The sequence below is a fragment of the Parus major genome, chromosome 13, assembly GCF_001522545.3.
Source record: "Parus major isolate Abel chromosome 13, Parus_major1.1, whole genome shotgun sequence".
Classification (NCBI taxonomy): domain Eukaryota; kingdom Metazoa; phylum Chordata; class Aves; order Passeriformes; family Paridae; genus Parus; species Parus major.
Window position 1 is genome coordinate 9,535,041 of NC_031782.1, and position 8,682 is coordinate 9,543,722.

Genomic DNA, 8,682 nt, shown 5'->3' on the forward strand with positions numbered 1-8,682 from the left:
GTGCATCTGAAGTGGCTTTTTTTAGTATATTGGGAGCTTTTGCTTTGATCGCTATTAAAAAAATCCTTTGCTGAGAGTAGTTCACGTTCCATTCCTGTTGCTTGTCTTTCTCTGTGTTTGTGTAGATGGGACTTTGTGCTTTCATTGACACTATTCCTTCAAGAGGAATGACTTTGCCCTATTTTCTGCTTTCCTTGCTGCTTTAATTGGCATGACTCATCTGCTCTGGTAGGGAGCAGTCCTTGCTTCAGTTTCTGTACACAAATCCAAGTGGTTGTTAGTAAAGTCCATGGACAATGTTGGAGTCACTCCAGTTTTTTGTGCTTTCCTCTGTAATTATGTTGTGATGGTCTGTGTGAAGATTCCACATTGTGAAAAAAAACTACATTGGGAAGAAAAAATTTATTGCCGTCATGGAGCACTAACCAGCTGAACCCACCATAGGAAGATGCAAGAGAAGAAACAAAGATAAAGATAATTGGGGTTTGATTTACTGATGGCTGATTAATTAGTTCACCTGCGCTAAACTTCGTTTACTTCAGCCTGTGAGCCTGGTGGCTGCAGAGAAATGAGCAGGTTTTGGAGATCACTAGTAATTCCTCCATTTCTACAATGCCTGGTGCATTCCATGAAGTACAAAATAGAGGCAGAGCTGGAAATCCCATAGTGTGGTGGTTCAGTGTTTAAGTGGAAATGTCACACCCCACTCCTAGTGAGGAGGGCTGACATTGGGGTTTAGGTTATGAGAAGGTAGTTGGGAATGAAATTAAGTTGGGAATGAAATTAAATCACTTTTCCATGAGCTGTTATTTTTCTTTTTTTCTTCTTTCTCAGAACTTTTATAGACCCAGGAGAATACTGATGGACAAAGGGGGACAGTTTTGAGCTTTCCATATTTCGTTTTGCATAAGTCATTGGCCGTATCATGTCAAAGTGAGCACCCTAAACTGTGGCAGGCCTGTCCTGAACTGAGGATCCATTAAATCAAAAACAAGAGACAAAATTTGTATTACACACATACAGAGGTGTATGAATTTGCCAGATTTTTTCCCCCTTTACCCTCTTTCTACACCTTTCTTCTGCCTCTTTCCATTGTGTGCTTTGTTCCTGTGCTTATGGCCCCCTCTTCACAGATCCCTGGAGCTTGGGGCTGGTTGCTGTCCCAGTCCCTGCTCCATCCCTGAAGCTGCCACTGTAGATGGATGTTTGTCCAAGGTAATCAGTGTGTGTGACTGTCACCTGGTGCTCATTTTGGGTCGTTTCTAGCTGCTAACACTTCCATTCACACTCAGTATCCCTGCTCCAAGTGCTTGGGCAATGTTACCTCATTTAGGTCTTGTGATAGTACCCTGGCAAGATACTGGGTGCATGTGAGTGTGTAGATAGAGCATTACTTCCTTCCCCATGTGTCTGGATGGTAACAACACATTCTGCCCTGTGAAAAAGGTGGTGAGGGGACATCCTGCCAGTGGAAGCTGTGAAATTTTACCTGCCTGTGCCTTAGTCCGGTTCCTGTCAAAAGCTCTTCTAGTAACAGAAAAACCTGCTGAGAGGTGCCAATACCTACCACTCCATGTTGCATGGATTTTGATTTTGTAGTAAACTGAAGCACTTGAGTCCTTTCTAGAAAGCAATTGTTTCAAGGGACTTGGGACAAAGTCTTTGCTCTGACAAAAAATTTATCCTGACTCTTAAGCATAAAGGATTTCCTCCTGTACAAGATGAAACCAAGCCTGCTATGATAGTGCTGGGTTTATTTTGGGCCTTTCCAATAAACACATGCTTTTTCCCCTCTCACCTCTTTGTTTCTTTAATAATAGTGGAGTGCAGTTCCTGCTCTTGGAGGTGCTGTGACTTTGGGAGGGGGCTGAAGAACAAGTACTCTTGTTCTCTCAGGAAAAATGGTGGTATGAAAATGCAAGTGTGATCACAACTTTGAATTTCAAATTAAATGCTGCTCCAAATTCAGTGCATTGAAGGTGTGCCTCCACTCTCATTACCTCCTTATGCACCTGTTCCACACTCATTTACTGCTCTAATTGCTGGTGGTTTTGTCTGGATACAGATCACTCCTGGAAACCCTTAATGTGTTTTAAGGGTTGCTGTGTAGGTTAGAGCAATCTTTGCCTGAGAAATGGCTTTTATGTGTTCCATGTTTTTTGCAACCAAACCATGGTTTGTATGAGCTTGGATTTTTGGAGCAAAATGTCTGCAAGCAGTGATTTTTGAAGCCTTGTATAAGGTGTTGGATGCCTTCTGTGTGCCACAACAATCATAACACAGAGTGCTGGTGTTCTGCAAAGTGTTCTGGGAGAAAGTGGGAAACAGGTAAAATGTTAAGTAAAAATCACACCGGACTGTGTAGCAATCTTTCAGTACTCATGAACACACCAACGAAGCTCTGCAGAGTCAGCAGTACAAGAGTCAGCCTTCTGTGGTTTTACAAAAAGTTATTTTGGTGCTCTAATTCATTTGGCTGTACTCCTTTTGGATGAGAATAAAGGCAGGCTGCTTTCTTGAGCAAGGGACCCCAGAGTGCTTTGGCACATGGACAAGAAAGAAAGGCTGGAACAACACTTTTGGTGTTAAATTAGGCAGTACTGCATGTTTTAGCCTTTTAAAACCTATGCTGCAGCTTAAAAGCTTTATTCTTAAAGATGGGTTGAATATTGATCTCCTAATTACTCTCTGGTGAACAGAATTTTGGGATGAAGACTGAAATGATTGCTGTTGGAATAAACAATGTATAAAATATTAGTCACTAATAGTACCTGGAACTGGTGATGGAAGAGGTGCAGTGTGATCAGGGTGAGCATCCTGCATGAGAACTTGCAGGAAAGTGATTTTGAGAACACTCTCCATTTTTCTCCATTTTGCAGCTACTCATATCATTGCACAAGGTTGTATAAATTAAACTAAATCTTTGCTTTTGGTTGTCTTGACTTCTGTATACATCTTCCTCAGTAGATTCCTCCCAAACACATCTGGGTTTTTGGAGTTTAGGTTTTTTTGGTTTGTTTTTGTTGCTTTAGTTTACTTGGTTTTTAATTTCAATAACTTGGTAAGTTTTTTCCCAGATTATGCATTTAAATCTGAAAGTGCTGAACTGTAAAAGAGGAGTGTCCTGTTTACATTGATAATTGCACGATCGATTGGGCTGAAAGGCTTTAGCTTGGCTCCCAACTGCCTTGATTTTTCAGGAGTTTGAGAAAACACCCCCCACATCCAGCCTAACCCTAAACCTTGCTGTGAAAAATCTTTATTGTGGCCATCAGCGCAGGAGTCGGCAGTGATGGCTACGCTATTCGCTTCTTTCTTTTTTAAGGAAAATGGGGGGCAGGGGGTGCGGCTGAAGAAGCCCTGCTTGGGAATATTCTATGGTGGGTGTTTCATACCGCACTTGACCCACTTTCCAGGCAGCTCTGCTCCTTTTCCGCTTCTGTGTTTGTCCTCGGGGAAGAGGAAGACAGCCGGCTGCTACTGGAGCGGGGACAATGCCCAGGGGAGGGGGTGCCACAGCTTCCTAGGAGAGAGAGAGGCTGGTGATGGGTTCTGTTTGTCTGCTCATGAGTTTATCCAGTGTTTGCTTAGACATCTTAAAATGTTACTGGACTGTCCTTTTTGCCACTGGAATCTCTTTTTAAATTGCTTTGAATGCATTTAAAAATGCTGACTTCTGAAACACACTGTATTTATTCCCATGGACTTTGAAACCTCAAAGCAAGTGCTTATTATCATCTGTGGCGTCAGAACCAGCCCAGAATCTGTTTTTTGGACTTTGAACGGCTCCAGCGTTGGAGACCAGAGCCAGGCAGCCCTGTGAAGCTAACCCAGTTCCTTTCCCCTCGTTCTTATATCAAAGATATTTATACGGTAAGTTTTATACGGTAAGACTGAAGGTCGTTCTCAAGGCCACCTACAGAAAGTGTACGCTTTTCTTGGACTGCTCGGAGCGTATCTCTGCGGGGCTGAGCTCGCCGGCGGCTCCCGTCCCTCGGAGCGAGTCCCGGCGCCACCGCGTGGCACTGCCACGTCTGTCGGGACCGGCGCGTCGTGACCCGGCAGGGCCGGGCCCGCCTCTGGTGTCGGCAAGGCTGGCGTGCACTGGCTCTAATGTGGCCGGAGGTGGGTGGCCCTCACCCGCAGCAGCCAGAGGATCCGGGCTTGGCTCCTCCAGAGCGCTCCAGATGATTTCAGAGGATGCCAGGCCAGAACTGATACAGAAATCACTGTTTAAATATGGGGAGGTGGAGTGACGGTTTGATTAGCAAATAAGTGCTGCAAATAGGTTCGAGGTAGGTATTTCTATTTTCAATCTTCCTCCTCTTCATCTTCAGTTTTTTTAAATGATCTCAAATACCTGCTGTTATGTAAGGGGAATGGGAGTGCTGTTAGAGGAAGAAATAGAAGCTGATAAAAAAATCTCACTTGGTGTCAGCTTGACAGGATTTAGTTATTGGGCTTTGTCAGTCCACTGGTATCTACTCTGCTCTGAGTCCCACCTGCCATGCTGTGTCTAGGTCTGGGATCTCCAATACAAGAAGGGTGTGGATCTGCTGGAGCAAGATCAGAAGAAGACATGGAGATGCTCTGAGGGCTGGAGCCAGGCTGGGGGTGTTCACCTGGAGAAAGCTCCAAGGAGACCTGAGAGCCCCTTCCAATGCCTAAAGGGACTACAAAAGAACTGGAAAGGGCCTTGGGACAGGGGCCTGGAGTGACAGGACAAGAGAGAATGGCTTTAAACAGAGCAGGACTAGACTGGATATTGAGAAGAAATTCTTGCCTATGAGCATGGTGAGGCCCTGGCACAGGTTGCCTGGAGAAGCTGTGGCTGCCCCATCCTGCAAGAGTTCATGGCCAGGTTGAATGGGACCTTGAGCAATCTGGTCTAGTCCACAGCAGAGCATTAGAACTGGAAGAGCTTTAAGGTCCCTGCCAACCCAAACTATTCTAGGAGTCTGATTCTCTGACCTAGACTCTCACTGCTGGGTTTTGCCACCCACCATTTTGCATTGCTGGGGTACAACTTGTATGAAAAGTGACAGCTTCTCAAGGATGCTGCTTTAATACAAATTTTGATTAAGTGGAAATGCAATAATTAGGTTTTTTTATATAATTAGCTTTTTCATATAATTAGCTTTTTCAGACTTTTACTGAGAACAAGAATTTTCCTCTTCTGCTGCTGCATTGTTCCAAGACTGCTCTAAAAACCAGTGGCCCAAGCCTTTGAGCTTGCCAGGGTCTTTCTACCATCTCTTACATGAATAATTCTGATATTTCCTGGTTTTACACCAGTCAGTTCAATTATTTTCAAATTTGATGTGGCTTCTTGTTTTAAAAAATGTCCCTCATCTTTTGTATTCCTGAAAAAAAGGATTATTTTTGCAGCAAGTCTCATTTTCCCCTACATGTTAATGAGGTTCTTTTTCAGATTCCATGGTCCTACCTGGCTCTTTCCCTGGCTTGCTCTCCCTGGTTCACTGAGCCCAAGATGAGTTCTGTGGATTTTTCCAACTTGTTGATGGAGCAAAGCTGAGCTCTTTCAATCCTGATTGTCATTAGACTTTGACAACCCCACATCACATTTGTATAGAAAAACAATCAATGTGTTATCTCCATAGTCTCTAAATCACCACTAGCAGCTAAAAAAAAAAATCCTGTTTCTCTGTCAAAGTAGAATGCGAGGTGCTCTAAAGAGGGGGGGACACATTAATTTTTGCCCGAGTGAAGCAAGCAAGAAAGGAATCTGAGACTGAGCAGATGCAGGGCTGTGTTCAGGATGCTGCTCCCTCACGTTCAGCACATTAAACCCTCTTACCGTGTGGCTGCATGGCTGTTCAACTGGCTGTGCCTGCAGCCCAGGGATGCTGTGATTATGTAGGTCAGAGCTCTTCTGGATCTGATTAAGTGTTAAATCAAGCTCAGTTGCTCAAATCTTTTCAGGTATTTGCTTTGGTGTTAAGCTGCTGCCTTCCTCCTCCATGTTCTCAGTGGTCAAAGGCCCTTAATTGTAATTTACCTGTTGGTGATACGTGGTGTGATTCTCTGCACTCAGGGAAGCAATGCTCAGTTTTAGGATTATTTGCAGTGCAATCATTATCTATGTGCAGAACAATTGAAATTGGGCCACCCCTTTTAAAAGCAATCTTGTTCTTTACCTTGCAGCTTTAGCCAGGGATGAGGGCTCTGTGCCATTGACTGACTCACAGGACTTGGGCTATCGCCGCTGCAGCAGCTGCTGCTTCACAACAGATAACGGGAAGCAGCTGGAGTGGCTGGGGAAGGTTGATTGTACTATATGTAGGGCACAGTGGGAGGTGCTATCATGTGATTATAGCATATCTGTGACAGCCATCTGCCTCTTTTTGGGGTGTAGGGTGTTTTTGCTGTTTTAACTTTTGCAGACTTCTAATTCAACAAATTAGTAAAATTCAAAGTCCACTGTGGATAGAATTTTCTCTTTGGAGAGCTGTAGAGAGCTGTACCAAGTATAAAGCTCATCAGTATAATTCTGAATTAAATTTATCTACAACTATAAATTTGCATGGAATTTAGCTTTCTGCCTGTCCCTAGATTGCATTTGATTTGTCTTGTGTTGAGAGCAAACCTCATTCTCACTTTGCTGAGCCTGATTTACAGTCTGTGAGCTTGTGCTTGCTAGTCACAAAGCAAATCAGAAACCTTGGTCTTTGGCAACACTAGGAAAGGAGATTTAGAATTTGTATATATGTTTTCCTTTGGCCACCTTCTGTTATTGTCTGATTCCCTAAACCAATGAATTTTAATATAAAAAATAATAATTTAAGGAAAATAAAGGCACTGTTTTTTAGTGCACTGAATGTGGTTCTCAGCACTGGAGTATGAGATGGTGTGATTGAGGAAGAAAGAGGTAAATGTGATGCTGGTACAATCAAAAAGTCACCTTAGATGTAGTCTGGAGGCTTCATTTTCTATATATAAAGGTACATATGAATTAAAAATTAAAATTAGGTCCCATTCAATGGTGAACGAAGAGCTTATCAATACCAGGTTATCAATACCAGGATCTCTGAGGAACTTCTGTTAGTGTCCAAGTCTGCTGCCAAGCATCACCTGGCCCCCTGTCTGTTCACTCAGCTGTTAGGAAGAGTTCCAGAGAAATACACCTTACAGAAGCACACAGTAATCCAGGCTGCACGGGACCACAGAGGTGACCTGGATCTACCTGCAAAGTCAGATCAGGTTGCTCAGAGTTGCATTCAAGTCTGCTCTGACTAACAAGCTGCTCAGCATCCTAAAGCCCATGAAACAAGCTTCCCAAGTCAGGCAGTCACCTCCGACAGTTCTTTGGAATTTATAGAGAAGTCTGTTCTAAGTGATCTGTGCTGATGTAGAACAGCTTGGCTATCAGCTGAGCTCTAAGAGGTCCTTCCTGGATGAGAATCTGAGTCTTCCACCTCTCCAGAGAATCAGCCCCAATAAACAAGGTATTTAATATTAAATACTTTTCTAATTGTAGTCTCACTTGTTATGTGAGATAAATACTGGCAAAGGCTGCCCAGAGAAGTTATAGCTGCCCCACTCCAGAAGTGTCCAAGGCCAGGTTGGACAGGACCCTGAGCAGCCTGAGGGTGTCCCTGCCCATGGCAGGGGTAGGTGGGACCAGATGAGCTTTAAGGTCTCTTCCAATCCATAATATTCTATGTCTACTCTCAGATGGAAGGGAAGGAAGAAAATGAGGGGAGTAAGGAATACTTGACACTTCATAGGCTTGGCTACTGAACTGAGCAAAACAAACTTCTCAACTAAGAAATTCTGAATCCTGGGAAAATTTTTCTTATTAGAAGATATTTTCCAGGGGTCTGGCTGTCATTTGTTCCCTAACATGTGGGGTGCACAGCCTGAAACTCTCTGGGACCCAAGGGAAGCGAAACCTGTGACTTATCACAGAATCATTAAGATTGGAAAACATCTCCATGATTATGAAGTCCAATCCTCAGTTGATCAGCACCTTGTCAACAAGAGCAGAGTACTCAGTGCTATGTTCAGTTGTTTCTTGAACACTTCCATGGATGTGTTCAACATGCTCCACCACCATGCCAATGCTTGACAACCCTTTCAGGGAAGAAATCCTTGCTGATGTCCAACCTGAACCTCCCCTAGTGCTGCCTGAGGCTATAAATGATGCTGTACTCTGCAGTGTAGTGCTGTTGCAGGTGTGTGCTTACAAGCACCCTGGCTGTGTCTGCATTGGAGTGATGTGAAAACATGCTTTTTGGTTCTTAAGACATTTTTGTTTAGGATTGAAAGTAGAGCAAATGGTCAGAATCCTGTGCTCACAATCCTACTGTGTCAGTATCTTGCCTACTTAAAAGCCATTTTGCCATAAAGAGCTGATGCAAAACTGGGCTTAGCAGCAGAGCATGGAGCATGTGCTGTGACACCGCAAGTGTCCCGGACACTTCACAACAACATGAGGGGTCCTACCCTGCCCTTCCTCACAAAGGAAAACCCTTCACATACCCTTTTTTACCCTGCAAACCCAGTACTTGTTGCTTTCTAGCACACACTGGTGACCTTTCAGCGGTCACCCGTGCTGGGCACAGTGCTCAGGTGGGGCTGTGCTAACACAAAGTAGTCTGGGTGCCCAGCTCTGCTCTGCTCCTCGGCTCGGGGCCTGCTTGCAAAGCTGGTGCTGGAGAT

At 44.1% G+C, this 8,682-nt stretch overlaps 1 long non-coding RNA gene across 1 annotated transcript; it reads right to left on the minus strand.

Moving 5' to 3' along the window:
• Positions 1–469: 469 nt before the first annotated feature.
• Positions 470–6,341, minus strand: LOC107210642. The gene is made up of 2 exons (XR_001523971.2): positions 3,921–6,341; positions 470–3,523 (listed from the first exon to the last, which is right to left on the minus strand). It is a non-coding gene; the product is annotated as an uncharacterized LOC107210642 (long non-coding RNA).
• Between the last annotated feature and the right edge of the window lie 2,341 nt (positions 6,342–8,682).